This window comes from Schistocerca nitens, chromosome 10 (assembly GCF_023898315.1).
Source record: "Schistocerca nitens isolate TAMUIC-IGC-003100 chromosome 10, iqSchNite1.1, whole genome shotgun sequence".
In the NCBI taxonomy this organism is placed as follows: domain Eukaryota; kingdom Metazoa; phylum Arthropoda; class Insecta; order Orthoptera; family Acrididae; genus Schistocerca; species Schistocerca nitens.
Window position 1 is genome coordinate 83,545,031 of NC_064623.1, and position 17,786 is coordinate 83,562,816.

A 17,786-nucleotide genomic window follows, 5' to 3' on the forward strand; every position below is an offset into this window, starting at 1 on the left:
GAGCAACTCAGTAACGCATTGGTCCACCTCTGGCCCTTAGGCAAGCAGTTATTTGGCTTGCCATTGATTTATAGAATTGCTGTGTGTCCTTGAAAGCGATATCGTACCAAATTGTGTCCAACTGGCACGTTGGATCATCAAAATCCTGACCTGTTTGGTGGGCCCTGCCACATAGTGGTCCAAACGTTCTGAACTGGGAAGATTTCCGGTGAGCTTCTGGTCAAAGTAGGGTCTAGCTAGCAGGAAGACAGGCTATAAGGTGGCTATAATTTCTTGCCTTACAAGCATCCATCCACATACTATGCCGTGACCTATGAACACAATTAGGTACCATGTGACAGGCTGTACATCGTATATATGAATATTTAAAGGAGAGTGACATTGTCACGTATGCCTTGTAAATAATTGTTAATGCTTATTGCATGAAAGGTGACGGAGTGTTTTTATTATCATACTGGTAAATGTTGGAACGACAGTGGAAATGAAACGGCAGACGGAACTCAAGCCCTGGGTGGAAGGCCCACACAGGTGTGTTGGTCCTGCTTAAACACAGGAAGTAGTAAGACAGACGTTGGGACACCTGAGCAGCGCTGGGGCACAATAGAGTCGCGACCGACCGGTGTTGTAGCTGGACAGGAAGGATTATACTTCGGAAAGTACGAAAATCTTGGACGCAGCTGAGAGGAACGAGGAAGCGCCAGCTCGGAAACCACGCAGGCTGGGTTATTGCCAAGGATTTTTACTCATAGGTGTACCATTGTACGAGTATAAACTTTCCTCACTGGACGACAAAAGACTAAAATATGGCTGGTGGGCGTTCGAAAGAATCTGTAGAGAGGGAGAATATTCAGTGCTTTCGGGAGTATGATTCGTTTTCGGAATTACGACGGTGGGGAGCCGAGACTTGGTGGGAGGCCAGCGGTGGAGAAACGAGGTCTTCTGTTGTGAGCGCCCGTGTGTGACGGTCGCACGATATCAGCTTTGTTGATACAGACGGACTTGCTGTCTTTGCTCTCAAGAGAATTTATAGTCAGAACAGTTAGAGACTGTACTGTTGCGAACCTAAACGATTCTGGACTTCACCTCCGGGTTGGAAGTCTTCGTGGAGTACGCAGCGTTCAGTAATTGAGAACACTTTCTCTGCCTATGCCGGCCATGGTGGCCGAGCGGTTCTAGGCGCTACAGTCTGGAACCGCGCGACCGCTACGGTCGCAGGTTCGAATCCTGCCTCGGGCATGGATGTGGGTGATGTCCTTAAGTTAATTACGTTTAAGTAGTCCTAAGTTCTAGGGGACTGATGACCTCAGAAGTTAAGTCCCATAGGTTTCAGAGCCATTTGAACCCCTGCCTATACTTACGTTGAGACGTTATCTGAACTCCGTCCTTGTTTCTCGTCTGTAGAACACAGAGATGAGAAGACAGTATTAGAGTATGTTAGTCACAGAACCGCCTGCTGCCGTCCTAGTGTTTGAAAGAGTTTATTTGTGTCTGGAGTTCTTCCATCATCGCAGATGAGTACGAGAACCATCACTTCGACGCACCGGACGCAGTACATACGGCGATATCGCAAACTGCTTCGGCTTATTGGGGCTATAAAAGCTAGACAGCTGTGATCACATTTCCACTGAGGTTCCGAACCACCGTAGATCATCTTTGAAAGTAGTGTGTTTTAGTGTTTGGTACGTGGAATATGTCAGTCATTTCGCGTTATTGATATTAGACCGCGCAGTCACAATAAGGGGCAGAGGTGGGCAATTGATTACTTAGGAAATGTAAACTTCGTAATATAAAAAAGCACTCCGTCTTCAGGCCACGAGTGGCCTACCGGTACTATCCGACCGCCGTGTCATCCTCAGTGGAGGATGCGGATAGGAGGGGCGTGGGGTCAGCGTACCACTCTCCCGGTCTTTATGATGGTATTCTTGACCGAAGCCACTACTATTCGGTCGAGTAGCTCCTCAATTGGCATCACGAGGCTGAATGGACCTTGAAAAAAGGCAACAGCACATGGCGGCCCGGATGGTCACCCATCCAAGTGCCGGCCACGCCCTACAGCGCTTAACTTCGGTGATCTCACGGGAACCGGTGTACCCACTGCGGCAAGGCCGTTGCCTAAACTTTGTAATATAAAGGTTTTTTTTTACATCTACAATAAATATGTATAGTAGGATTAGTTGCCTTCATCATACATTTATGTTTATATTGTAATTTATAGAATTAAGAGATCCTAAGATCTGCTTCAGGGGGTATGCAGACAGGGCCAAATCTTCATTTTAGGATTTATTATTTTCCGTTGCGCACATTCATTTTACACCCGCCTGGAGTAGCATCTTGGAAGGCGGTAGAAAGTCTTGCCAGTGTGAGGACCTGGAATCTCACTGACTGTCTTCAGTGATGTCCCGCTTCGAACTGAGCTCCGACGACCAGCGAAGAGTGTCTGGAGGCAACCTGGACAGCGCTGGAATGCCAACCTGACTATCGCACACCATACGGCCCGACAACCGGGAGTCATAGTCTGGGGTGCCATTTCTTCTCGTTGTTCTTGTGGTCTTCAGTCCAGAAACTGGTTTGTTGCAGCTCTCCATGCTACTCTATCCTGTGCAAGCTTCTTCATCTCCCAGTACCTACTGCAACCTACATCCTTCTGAATCTGCTTAGTGTATTCATCTCTTGATCTCCCTCTACGATTTTTACACTTCACGCTGCCCTCCAATACTAAACTGGTGATCCCTTGTTGCCTCAGAACATATCCTACCAACCTATCCCTTCTTCTTGTCGAGTTGTGCCACAAACTCCTCTTCTCCCCAATCCTATTCAGTAACTCCTCATTAGTTATGTGATCTACCCACCTTATCTTCAGCATTCTTCTGTAGCACCACATTTCGAAAGCTTCTATTCTCTTCTTGTCCAAACTATTTATCGTCCATGTTTCACTTCCATGCATAGCTACACTCCATACAAATACTTTCAGAATCGACTTCCTGACACTTAAATCTATACTCGATGTTTACAAATTTCTCTTCTTCAGAAACGCTTTCCTTGCCATTGCCAGTCTACATTTTATATCCTCTCTACTTCGACCATCGTCAGTTATTTTGCTCCCCAAATAGCAAAACTCCTTTACTACTTTAAGTGTCCCAGTTCCTAATCTAATACTCTCAGCATCACCCGATTTAATTCGACTACATTCCATTATCATCGTTTTGCTTTTGTTGATGTTCACCTTATATCCTCCTTTCAAGACACTGTCCATTTGGTTCAGCTGCTCTTCCAGGTCCTTTGCTGTCTCTGAGAGAATTACAATGTCATCGGCGAACCTCAAAGTTTTTATTTCTTCACCATGGATTTTAATTCCTACTCCAAATTTTTCTTTTGTTTCAGTTACTGCTTGCTCAATATACAGATTGAGTAACAACGGGGATAGGATGCAACCCTGTCTCATTCCCTCCCCAACCACTGCTTCCCTTTCATACCCCTCGACTCTTATAACTGCCATCTGGTTTCTGTACAAATTGTAAATAGCCTTTCGCTCCCTGTATTTTACCCCTGCCACCTTCAGAATTTGAAAGAGAGTATTCCAGTTAACATTGTCAAAAGCTTTCTCTAAGTCTACAAATGCTAGAAACGTAGGTTTGCCTTTTCTTAATCTAGCTTCTAAGATAAGTCATAGGGTCAGTATTGCCTCACGTGTTCCGATATTTCTACGGAATCCAAACTCATCTTCACCAAGGTCGGCTTCTACTAGTTTTTCCATTCGTCTGTAAATAATTCGCATTAGTAATTTGCAACCGTGACTTATTAAACTCATAAAAATGAAATGACAGTGTGGCATCGATGGCGGGGAGGCCCAATTGGGAAGTTCGGCCGCCAAGTTGGAAGTCTTATTTCAGGTGACTCCATATTGGGAGACTTGCGTGTCGGTGATGATGAGATGATGATGACGAAGACAACACAACACCCACTCCACGAGCGGAGGAAATCTCCAACCCGGCCGGGAATCGAACCCGGGGCTCGCTACATGGTAGGCAAGCATGTTGCCACTCAGATTATTAGGCGGACTTCTGCTCCCAACAGGACGATATTCTACACCCCGTTTTCTTCTCCTTCATGGGAAGCTGCCCTGGGCTTACATTTCAGCAAGATAATGCCCACCCGCACACGGAGAGAGCTTCCACTGCCTGTCTTTGTGCTTGTCAGAGCAGCAATGTCGCCGCCTCTTTGCCCAGATGACAACGTTTGGAGCATTATGGGCAGAGCCTTCCAACTATCTCGGGATTTTGACGACCTAACGCACCAGTTGGACAGAGTGTGGCACGATATTCCTTTGGGGGGACACCCAACATCTCTATCAATCAATGCCAAGCCGAATCACTGCTCCAAAAAGAGCCAGAGGTTGATCAACGCGTTATTGACTTTTCAATTGACTTTTCAATTTGTGAATATAATAATTCCAATCCCAAAGAAAGCAGGTGTTGACAGATGTGAAAATTACCGAACTATCAGTTTAATAAGTCACAGCTGCAAAATACTAACGCGAATTCTTTACAGACGAATGGAAAAACTAGTAGAAGCCGACCTCGGTGAAGATGAGTTTGGATTCCGTAGAAATATCGGAACACGTGAGGCAATACTGACCCTATGACTTATCTTAGAAGCTAGATTAAGAAAAGGCAAACCTACGTTTCTAGCATTTGTAGACTTAGAGAAAGCTTTTGACAATGTTAACTGGAATACTCTCTTTCAAATTCTGAAGGTGGCAGGGGTAAAATACAGGGAGCGAAAGGCTATTTACAATTTGTACAGAAACCAGATGGCAGTTATAAGAGTCGAGGGGTATGAAAGGAAAGCAGTGGTTGGGAAGGGACTGCGGCAGGGTTGTAGCCTCTCCCCAATGTTATTCAATCTGTATATTGAGCAAGCAGTAAAGGAAACAAAAGAAAAATTCGGAGTAGGTATTAAAATCCATGGAGAAGAAATAAAAACTTTGAGGTCCGCCGATGACACTGTAATTCTGGTGAAGACAGCAAAGTACTTGGAAGAGCAGTTGAACGGAATGGACAGTGTCTTGAAAGGAGGATATAAGATGAACATCAACGAAAGCAAAACGAGGATAATGGAATGTAGTCAAATTAAGTCGGGTGATGCTGAGGGAATTAGATTAGGAAATGAGACACTTAAAGTAGTAAAGGAGTTTTGCTATTTGGGGAGCAAAATAACTAATGATGGTCGAAGTAGAGAGGATATAAAATGTAGACTGGCAATGGCAAGGAAAGCGTTTCTGAAGAAGAGAAATTTGTTAACATCGAGTATAGATTTAAGTGTCAGGAAGTCGTTTCTGAAAGTATTTGTATGGAGTGTAGCCATGTATGGAAGTGAAACATGGACGGTAAATAGTTTGGACAAGAAGAGAATAGAAGCTTTCGAAATGTGGTGCTGCAGAAGAATGCTGAAGATAAGGTGGGTAGATCACGTAACTAATGAGGAGGTATTGAATAGGATTGGGGAGAAGAGAAGTTTGTGGCACAACTTGACTAGAAGAAGGGATCGGTTGGTAGGACATGTTTTGAGGCATCGAGGGATCACAAATTTAGCATTGGAGGGCAGCGTGGAGGGGAAAAATCGTAGAGATGAATACACTAAGCAGATTCAGAAGGATGTAGGTTGCAGTAGGTACTGGTAGATGAAGAAGCTTGCACAGGATAGAGTAACATGGAGAGCTGCATCAAACCAGTCTCAGGACTGAAGACCACAACAACAACGAAACTCTTTCTGGAATTTTCTAAAATTCTAATCATTTGTTTGCCAATTAATTTACAACACATCTACAAATTTCCGTCCCATTCGTATAATTTACGTGGTGCGCCGTCTTTTCTTTTTTTATTTAGTGTATTTGTACCACCAGCGTAAATAATTTATGCGAGTCTTGTGCGTATGTGCGTTTATGTGTACATGTATGTGTCGACGTGTACGGTTTGATATGTCTTTTTATATTCCGCAATATCATGTCTGAAGGCCACAAATGAATAACATTGAAGAAACGCCATTTTTGCTAGAAAGGTTCACAGTGTGAGGAGAGAAAATGGATTATCGAATGAAAGTGGGGTGCTATTTGAAAAAGCCGAATTGCAGGTACATATAATCGTGATGAACAAAGTTACAGAAAGGACAATCATTCAGCTTAATTTATCCCTGATAACATTTGCTTACACATTAGGACACCGCTGTACAATGCACGCATACCGACAGCAGGAAATTGACTGTCACAAAGTTTCGTGCTGTGCGCGTTTTCAGTAGAAAACTGACGCAGAAGAAAGGCACTTTGGCAACACTAGGATCGTATGTGCGACATGTGCCTTCATTCAGTATTGCCTAGCTCCGATGTACAGTTAGTGTAGTGTGTAGAGTTTTGTGTCAGAAGACGCGACTTCCAGAGTTCGTTTACGGTTCCAGTTGTATTTTTTTTCTAATTTTTATCTCCCTAATAGTGCGGTACCATATACTATTTCTTAAATGATACACATCATACAACTAAAAATATTTTTAACTTTGAACATGCCGGTAACAGTTATTAGTCAAATAGTCTCTGTCGAAAGTATTCATGAATAATTTAGAAACACTCTTACGCAGATAAAAATTTTCTGAGAACATATTAACTGAAAATAAAATACATAGTTGACAGCCAGAATTTTTAAGTGATTTCAAAAGTTCATTTTTTCGTAAAGAAATATGTGCTTAATAGTTGCAACCATTTAATAAGTTCACATCTGGCATTTTCACAAATAATTGTTTTATAAATGACATTATGTATAAACAGTAACGTAACATCTTAGCTAGTATCGTCTTAGAAATAGCATCACGTGTGTATATGTGAAAATGTATGCCTTGGCTGGTTTAAATATCGTTTACAAATATAATGAGAGACGAAAAGTATGCATATATAGACTATATAAATATAGTGACTCTACAGTGCTTAAAAACTATGTAACACTGCTAGAAACAGTAAGTAATATTTCGATTTTGTCTTATTTTTGCGAAAATTGCAGTTCACAATGTGCCATCTTGTTATATACCCATTTAGGTACCTGAAATCAGCCCTCAAGGCTCGAAATGCATCGTGTGTTGAAATAAAAGTCACGATTTGTGACTGAAGGCGGTTCTTTTTCTCTTTTGCGAAAGAAGTACAGTAAACAACAGTGACAGCAATGAACAAAACGTAGTGTAATAATCTCTTAAAAATAGATCACTTGTCACAGGACAAAGGTTAGTAAAAATAATTATGAATGTGGGTATGTCAAACATACATACCACATTCACTAAGATGAACAGTTGTAATATTTTAAATACAAGCCGGCCGCAAGGGCCGAGCGATTCTAGGCGCTTCAGTCTGGATCCGCGCGACCGCTACGGTCGCAGGTTCGAATGCTGCCTCGGGCATGGATGTTACAGAGGTACGGTGCGTAGAAAAGAGGGTAGTGAAAGATTAAAGCAAAATTTAGTTATTTATTTATTTACTTACTTCGTTAACAGTACAGAGTAACCCACCGCTTTGAAATGTACAGTGGACTGATGCTACTAAATCGATTAGCAAAAACTTCTTATTGCCACAACCTTATTGGTATGTAGTCGTTAATGTTATTTTAAATAATATAAAGAACACAATATATAAAAATTTATCCCAGGTTACAGAGAATTTAACGCTTTACAGTTGTTAAAGTGGTTCTATATAATTTGTTTCTGCCTAATTGAGGAGAATATAATTTATAGTTTATACAATGCAAACGTCAAAAATAAGTAATACAATAGTTGTGGTAAAAATAAGTTGCAATAAGTAGAGGGAAGTGATATGCCACATTTGGACGTGTAATATAGTGTAAGTAGCTTGCTGGTTGATAGTAGCCTATTTTTACCTATTTCAGGTGACAAGGTCTCGGCAGAACTTCGAGCTCTTCTCATCTGAAATAGTTTGTGTGTGTTGATATATCACTTGGCGTGTTGCATGTCAGGACACTACACTACATGATATTCAAAAGTTTTGGTATATTCTGTGTGATACCTTAGATGCATAGACACCTAGTATTATACAGATTATATGCTGATTGAGCATTTGATACATGAAATACGTGAATTTTAGCTTGAGATGAAGAATAAACTTATGGTTTAAATTTATTACGAGAAAAGGCAAAATAGGTATTCAAACGTAGAATGATGAAAACGATTAAATTCTCATTTCTGTGTATTAAAAATTGCACGCGTTTTGTGTAATAGCTGCGTTTATTGCTGCATACCGACAAAAAAACCAGAGGACGTGTGGCGCAGTTCGTATGTTAAAAAAACAATAAAAGTAAAAAATAAATAAAGTCTTACACCCTGAACTGAATTTTCAAATTCGAGTATTCCAACACATAACCCTATCCACTATATTAGCTGTTCAGCAAATCATAGTATTGAATAAGGCAGTTGTCGCACGTGTGCTAGCAAATTGTCTTCTTTGACGTCAGTTTTCTGCCGAAAATGTGCACGAGCAGAAAATTTGGTAGAGACAAGTTTGAGCTGTTACCAGTGTTTTGTATATAATTTTTAAGCGGTAGTCTTAATTGAAGTCGATAAAACCTCGCGATCTTAGAATTTTTCGTCGATTATGCAGGGGTTTGCTGTGCTTCACAAGGAACTAGGCAAAGGCATAGCAATACTGCCGTACTTGAGAGGTCAGAGGGTTCAAACTGATCAAAGGTCAGTGACCCGGAAATTATTTGGGGTGTAACTGAGGATCCTGAAATTCAATTAAATGAAGGGTTGCATTGGGTTAGTTTGTGGTCAACATGTCAAGGTGGTAGCTATACTCAGTATCTACATTTTAAAATTATGTGAAGACATAAATGAAATCACCGTGGTAGTGTCTCATTTTGCTGACCTGCTTATAGAAAATTCTATACAGGAAAGAAGTTCATACTACCGTTTTCATACCACCTCTCCTCGCTTCCGTGTCGTTCGGCATATGTCTCCCTTTCAGGAGCCATAAATTCACGTAAGCCACAGGTTTGAAAATTCTTAGTGGGGGTGGGGGGGGGGGGGGTGGGGGGAGGGAGGTGGAGTGCCAACCAACTTCATGAAGATAATAAGATTTTCTACTGTATTCAAATGCAATTGTTCTCTTGCTGAAATCATGATTTGTGTTAATACAGCGCAAGAGAGACATTGGGCATTTCTTCTCAGCAAGATATCGACGGAAACCTTATAAGATTATTCTTTCACAGAGCTTAAAACGTTTACACGAGTTTCCTCTTTCTGCTTCTCCATAAGTTACATCAGGATTTTCCGGCCAAGTAGTAGTGTGCAAAACTGTTTCCAGTACTGGGATTTGAATTTCTCTTTTTAATAGGCGGCTATTCAACTTCTGCACGGCGATTTCAGTTTCGAAATCATAGAAGGTTTGATTTTTCTTAACTACTTTATATACTGTTAGAAATAGATCGGCAGTTATTTCCTTTTCTTTCTCGAAAGCCTAAGTGCATGAAGTTTCCAAAGTTTGCAGTTTTGCGATTTTCAGTGTTTCAACTGCAGCCTTATGAACTGGACTCTCTTTAGGTTTAAATATTTTGTTTCAGGCAGAAGGTATTTGCTGAGATTTCTATTCTGTTCCCCCAGTTGCACAAATAGAAACTGAAACCCACCGCTGTGAAATGTTCATTCCTCACGACATATTCTCAATTCCGAAGTATCCAACTTCTTTACAGATTTTGTCGTCTAGTTTTTTCAATTTATTTTTTACGTCTAACTATTCGTACTTACTCGAAATTTTCTTTTTTTTTCTCCAAATCCCAACATCCGGAGCCGTCATCAACCCCACTGTTACGTGCGGTTAAAAGCTCCTTTTCTGCGGTCTCAACTGCATCACCGCACGGCACCGTTGATGTTTCCCCGTCATTGTTTACGTTCGAATCATCAACTTTCAGCGTTTTTGTTATTGTCATCATCCTTTAAAACTAACCACACACACAACAAAAACTCATATCGCCACCAATGACCAGCCTACGCGCTAATAAGAACGAAAATTCCTTTTTCGCGATTGTTAATGTACAGTCAAATACTTTCGGTTCAGGTGTGAGCCGGCCGGAGTGATCGAGCGGTTGTGCCGGCACGGTAGATCAGCGTGTTCGGTCAGAGGGTTAGCTGCCCTCTGCAATAAAAAAATTGAGTAAATCGAACAACAACGAACTTAAACGGATGTCTTACGACGTCTGCCCCGAGCAGATGCAACGAACCAAAACGAACAAAATGAGATTAAAAAAGAAAGCGGTTCTAGGCGCTACAGTCGGGAACCGCGCGACTGCTACGGTCACAGGTTCGAATCCTGCCTCGGGCATGGATGTGTGTGATGTGTTTAGGTTAGTTAGGTTTAAGTAGTTCTAAGTTCTAGGGGACTGATGACCTGAGGTGTTAAGTCCCATATTGCTCAGAGCCATTTGAACCATTTTTTGTTCAGGTGTGCAGATTACCAACACAGTCTAATATCTCGTTTACCATCTTTAAAGTTGCACACGCTGTTAAGAAATTCAAAATCTAATGACGGAAGACGCAACACTTTTCAATTCAGACCACACACTCAAGAAAATTGTAAGATACCGGTGTCAGGTCAGACAAAAGCGAGCATTCGTAAACCTACAGTAACTGTACAACCAACATATGGCACTAAAACGCTTCTTTTTATCTCTCAGATAATGCAACAAAGCTTTCCTTAAACACATCATAATACGGCCCAATGTTTCAATTGTGCTGTTTACAAAGTGCCGAGTTGCCGACCAAGAGAAACTTATTCGACAAGTCAATTTAAATCGAAGATTATTCGAAATCTTCTCCTACTGTTGTCAACTGCCCGTTGACGGCAGCTGATCGATGAAGTTTCAAGTCCGAATTTATATTTGCCGGACTAAATAGAAATGTACCAACATTTTTTCTTAAACAGCATTCAAATGTTTAAGCGGTACGCGCACATCTGCGTTCTGCCTGAAAAAAACCGTGACCGTTACTTTGCAAGGAGTCGATCTGCGCTGTCCGAAGGCGCGAATTTTTATTCACCCCGTATATGTTCAAAGCTGCAAAAGCTAGCGAAACGTGCAAGATTCCGTAGGTGAAATTGCTAATAATGCCGTATACTTTAGACGCACGAAGAATTTACAAACTGGAAAAAATTGTGGATCACAAAAGCACACCCTGCCACGTACTCCAACAGCTGTACGAGTTCTGGATAATTTACTGAATTCGGCTTTGTGATCTGAGTTGCAAGAGGTATCATCCCTTCCTCACGCGTCGAATTCCGCAAGTGGTGTGACGCGGGTGGGTATAAGGGGATGCACCTTCCCGCCAATCCACTCGTGAGATGCAAGCGCCGAATGTAGATGCAGACGCGCATTCTCTTAGTTGATTAAAAACCGACCATAATTTTCTCGTTCCCTCGGCGGAGAGAGACCGTCCTAACACAATATAACCGCACGCCGCCAAGCAGAGACATCTCGGCGGCGATACAGAGGGTGGCCAGAGAGAACAACGGCCTGGCGCCGAGGGGAGTGTCGGAGGAGCGGGAAGGGGAGGGGGTAAGGGGAGGGAGTGATTGTGGAAATTGGGAGGGGTGGCTGCGTAGGGGGAGGGTTAGTATGATTGCGGTGCACACCGGCACCGCCTAAGTAACATTACGCGCCTAATGGGCTAAAGGAAAAAAAGCCTTCCCCTCTCTCTCTCTGGTGGCTGATGTGTCTTCCCCACCCCACTCTTCCTCGTGCCGGCGACGCTTTTAGCCTCTTCTCCCCTTCAGATGCTGACCATTAACGTGATGACGAGGAAACTAGCGCGGGCGAGGAAGACGCGATATCCAACCTCTTGGCGCGGGGAATCGTTCCCTCGCACAGCCGCGCTGGCGCTGCCATCTGTGAGCCGCAGGGGCGAACTACGTGCGTAGGTGCGGCGCTGCTGCTGCCGCTGCCGCCACCGTTGCTGCCGCCTGGCCCCGCCCCTCGCGCTCCATCGCTGATTGGCCAGCTACGTCGCGGCGCGGCCTGTCATTGGCCAGACGGGCTCCCGCGACGATGGGAGTGGGGGCAAAGCAGTGGCCGTCTCCGTACAATAACACCGGGCGGGGTTTGGAAGCGGAGTGCGTTTGTCAACGACTGCTAGAACTGCGCGCAGCTGTTGTGCGGGACGGGACGCGTTTCTGGCGGGGTCACGACTGGTCGAGTGGACACGGAGCCGCTCAGAAATTTTTCTCATTATTCGGCAAAGGAGAGAAGGTGGTTTGCGGTAATGCAGAGGGGTGATTAAGAACTTCCACCCTCTTCACCGATCTTATCACCACCGCGAAAGAGAGAAGAGAGGGGGAAGGAGAACAAAAAAAGAAAAGAAAGGAATTATCGGAAATGGTGGAGCCCTGTCGGAAAGAACTTTTTTTTTTCTTTTTCTTCTGAAAACTAACGCCCTTGAACAATTACTTCTTTCCGCCCTGTCCAAAGATCCTCGCCCGGTCTCGGGCGACGAGAGAATAAAAAAAAAAAAAAAAAAAAACCTGGAGAACATGGACGCGGATCATTCGCAAGAAGGCCCTCATATTAAAAATAATGATGTAATTCCGTTCTCTGGCCGTGGCGATGACGAGGGAGCGAAAGTGGATCATATCGAAAGCTGTGATCGAAATTTCAGCCTTTATGGCGGGCAAGGTAGGCAGCTAAATGCGACGCGCCAGATTCACTTCTCATCCTTTTTCCATTCTTTTTTCCACTGACGGGCAGCTCTTGACGAAGTAATTCTTCCGGTAACTTCAGGAATTTGCTATTTCCGTTCTATAGCCTTCCCCGTTTGTTGATTCCTCAGCTGATCGCGTCTGTATATCCTCACGTAGAACGACTCTTGTACAAGCGAATATAGCGTAAATGAGAATATTTATTACTCATCTTTTTCTTCGCTATACCTTCTTACCTTATATCGTCTCCCAACAACAGTGACTGCTTGATTTTGTTCAAAACCCTTTTTTCTCATGGACGGGTACACATATCAAACTGAAATTCATGTCACGTGTCAAGGCCTACGGCCCCTTAGCGGTGAAAAAGAAAAAAAATCAGCTTCTAGGTCAATGGAACCAAAAGACACGGCCATTTATGTCACCCGTTGACCCGTTGTCCTACAATCATGAAATTTGCCAAGATGTAAAGGTTTCATACTACAATCAAAGGAAAAAAACCGGTGATTGTGAATTTGTAATTATATCACACGAAGAAAATTGTAGCTTGTTACCAGGCTGTCTGTCTGTCCGTCCGTTTGTTAAATCCCGCTTTTCTCAGGAACGGTTGAACGAATCAATTTGAAATTTGTCTCACGTACTAAGGTCTATAGTCCCTTGGTGGTACAATAAACGTTAGCTTCTAAAGTCAACGCAATCAAAATATACGGCCATTTACGTCATATTTATTGCATTATTTTCATCATGGCAGCGACAACAGCAATCTTTACGAAATTGTCTCGAATGAAGAACAGCCCACAGTAGCACTAAATAATGTTTCTTTTTAAAGCTTGACCATGGTTTCTGATGTAATAATATAACCTTCTTCAGAAGTCATATAAAAGAGTTAGTGGTGGAGGATATACGGTGCCATATGTAATTCTACTTATGTTCGAAACAGGGTTATGTCTGTTGAAGTTATTTTATTGGTCTTGACGTAGCCGCTGGGCTAAGACATTTTTCATTTATGTTAGGTTATGTTAGGTTGTGTACGAATTCTGAAGTAGGCTATATTATTATAGCAGAAATCATGGTAAAGGTTTAAAAGAAACATAATTTAGCACAACTGTGGGCTGTCTTTCATTCGAGTCATATTTATTGATATTCGCAAACTTACTCATCAATACCTATAAGGCACTTCTTGTTGGATTAGAATCGTGATATTTCGCAACAAGAAAGGTTTCACCATACAAGTAAAGAGAATAATCCTAAACAATGAATTTGTAATTATGTCAGATGAAAAATATAATTTTTTTCGTTATTTGTTATACTACTTCAAACTTGAAATTAAAACATCCTAGAAAGTATGAGTGTCGATACCAGGCAAAAATCTTCGATATCCAGAATTAATAAACTGTATGTATAATAAAGTTAGTAAGGAACCCGTAGTGAGCAAATTCTACTCGCACGGGGCCAATTTTTTGTGGTAGATCTATTCAGTTTAATAAGAGCGATCGACATTTTATTTTATTTTTATTTGTTTTTCTACTGCGATTTAATACGTCATTATAGTTGTTTCTCGGACCCTAGCTTTCAAAGTCTCCTATCTTCCCAATTTTCTGCCTTCAAATTCCTCTCTGACATATCTCTTCTGTCTCCCTCTGCTACGTTATTTTCGGGCGTCTTCTTTCTGTTAGTTGGAATCCATTTCATCATCTCGCCTGAAAGGCATACGTACGCGTACCCTCTCACACGTTTAGGTTCTACTGTATCCATTACATTGATACCCAGTCCCTTCTCTTACGCACGTTATTTTTAATTTTATCCTGTATTTTCATCTTACAACACCACCTCTAAAAGTCCACCTCGTTTGACAAGTCCCTTTTTAAATCTTTCAATTGTTTTCCCTGTTTCTGCTGCGTACGTTGCCTATACTTTCTAAAATAGTTCGTAATCATTGTGTTGCAAGAATCTTTCGCGACCGACTGATTGTAAGAGTGGTTTGTGAAGTTTCGACGATACGCGGTGTGCTCACCGCACCTGAAGATGTCGCTCAGTTGCACCGACGAAATATTGTGGAAATTTCACAACGACATATGAACGTCGTACTCTTCGTTTGTGATGCAATATGTGAGCTTCATAAAACTCCATACAATTGTTTGTTTGCTTGTCTAACTTGACAATTGCGGTTCATAATATCGCTTTTAAACAAATACTACATAATTTTTTTCAACTAATGGTCAACCCCATTTCTGAGGTTCTCTATGCAACTTTCTGACCCTGTAGTTCATGCCGTCCTCACCCTGCAGAAAGTACTTGGTGACGATCGAAAAGCAAAGCGAAGAGCTGGTCATCATTTACAGACAACACCCATACTGCGGCGGGAAAGTTTCTATAATCTTTAGGCAGACTTCGAGCATATTTATGAAATAACAAGCTGGCAAACCTGGCATTGATCAGGTATTCATTTTGTCAATTTTATATTAGAAAGATACGCTGGGTGCAGCTGTTTCGCGTGTTTACTAGGCGATTTTCGAAACGTCTATTTAGCAACACATCTTCATAGCTCTATAGATGGCTTTTGTTTCCGCCCACTGCAGTTTGCTCTTCGCTGTTGAAAGCTGCCAAAAGTACTGCCAGGTGTCAGGGATTTCCTTAAGCTGACTCGCCGGGAAGAGTGTCTCAGTAGTAACGAATAAATGTATTAAAACTTCATGCATGATGCGGCAATTTTTCACGCATCTCAGCGTTTATGCTGTCATATTTCTTGAACTATGTGTCGTTCTATGATATACTTTTGATGGCACATTCAGCGGCCTGTGTGCACACTGTCTGAGAAATATGTTGCGAACAGAATTAGTAGCAAAGAAGTAATAAATTTAAACGTCAGCCATGATGCGGTAGTTGTTAACGCATCTCATTGTTTATGATGTCATATCTCCAGAACTATGCGTCGCACACTGATACATTCAGTGGCACATGTAAATAGTGCCTGTAAAATGTGTTGCGATTACAGTTAGTATCAAGGAAGTGATAAATAGTAATCATTATGCACAACGCGGTAGGTTTTCAGTTATCTCTGTGTTCGTGATATCATATCACATGAACTGATATAATTTTGTATGTGCGTTTAACGGTATATGTAGATGTTTTCTGCGCAACTTAGTAGCACAAAAGTAATACATTTTAACGTCATGCACGATTCGGCAGTTTTCTGCTCATCTCATTGTGTAAGAGAAACGAGGAGTGTTTTTTAAGTAAGTACCGTTTTCAAATTAAAAAAAAGACGTGCTAAGATATCTCAGTAATTTTATTTTTACATGAAAGCCTGTACCTTAATCTATGCACTGACGCCATTACAGTCTGATTCTTCCTTGTTTACGTTGTGCACTGAATATTTAAGATGCCTCCGATAATCGTGAGTCCCGCCGACAGTGAAGTGCGGGCTGTTATAAGATTTCTTAGTGCTACAGGCATAAAAGCGATCGATATTCATCGTGAGATCTGTGCAGTTTACGGAGAAAACATTGTGAGTGATGGAACGGTAAGAAAGTGGGTGACAGCATTTAAAGATGGCCATACAAATGTGCATTATGAACAACGGAGTGGGCGTCCTTCGGTCGTTAATGAAAGTTTGGTGCAGGAAGTGGGCAATAAGGTGGGAGAAAACAGACGCTTTACGATTCCCTCCTTGCGGGATGACTTTCCTAATGTTTCTCGTAGTGTTTTGTATGGCATTGTGACCGAGCACTCGAATTACCGAAAATTGCGCGCACATTGGGTACCGAAAATGTTGACGGATGTGCACAAAACCAAACGTTTAGACAGTGCATTGACTTTCCTTGAGCGGTACCACAACGACTGTGATGATTTCTTAAGCCAAATTGTTACGGGCGGTGAAACATGGGTGGCCTACGTCACACCAGAATCAAAGCAACAGTCCATGGAAGTTGAGCAAGGGCATCGTTTTGCTGCAAGACAATGCCCGTTCGCATGTGGCGAATCAGACCAAAGATCTCATCACATATTTTCGGTGGGAAACTGTAGATCATCCTCCGTACAGCCCCGATTTTCCTCCCAGTGACTATCATCTGTTCCTGCACTTGAAGAAACACGTGGGCGGTCAGGGTCTTCAAGGCGATGACGAAGTCAAAACAGCGGTGATGCAGTGGTTAACAAGTCAGGCGGCAGACTTCTATGAGGAGGGTAAACCGTTTCCGGGTAAACCAATGAAAACAACTAGGAGTGGGAAACGTGTACCGTCGTCCTTACTAAGCGTATCAGTACGCAGTTCACTTTGGCATAGTGCAGTTGTTCACCTCAAGTCTCAGTCCGACAGTGCTTGCTTGTCATAGTGCACGGTACTACATTGTTGTTGCGTGAACAACGAATACAGTTTTGTAAAATGAAAATGCCACGGATCTTCACACATGCAGAGTATGACATGGTGTCTGTCCGATGGAAATTCCAGGGCTGCTATGCGAGAATACCAACAACGATTTCCGAATCGCAGAGTGCCAGATAACAGGATGTTTGGCGGGGTGTTTCACGGATTGCGTGAGCGTGGTACGCTTCCCAGCGTAAATGTTGTCTCTGAACGTCCCGTACAACACACTCTTAATGAAGCTGAGAACATTCTTCAAGTAGTGGAACGCAACTCTACTACTAGCTCTAGAAGAATTGCTGCCCAACCCCACAAACACGAATGATACGCACAGTACACAAGCACGGTCTGTATCCCTTTCATCTGCATGAAGGAGGTGCTGCTACCCGGCATGAATTCTGTCAGTGGATTACGCTCCGCGCTACACACGCATCGCGGACCTTCACCGGGAATACCGGCTAGGTACTATCTTCCGGGTATTCCAAAAACTCTCCACACGACTGTACAATAACACGAGACACTCGCGCAACCCGTTTATCCTTTCTCAGGGTAACTACGACCACAACCATAGATGGAAGCGTAACAGACCAAAGACACTACTGGCTAGGAACTAAACATCTATGGTCCATAGAACGCTAACACGACAGTACTGGCGAGCCCCTGCAACACAGCTACTACTGGTAACCCCAGATGTTCGAC

At 42.6% G+C, this 17,786-nt stretch overlaps 1 pseudogene; it reads right to left on the reverse strand.

Annotated features, from left to right (window-relative positions):
• Window positions 1-1,995: 1,995 nt before the first annotated feature.
• Window positions 1,996-2,113, reverse strand: LOC126210694 (5S ribosomal RNA; annotated as a pseudogene).
• Between the last annotated feature and the right edge of the window lie 15,673 nt (window positions 2,114-17,786).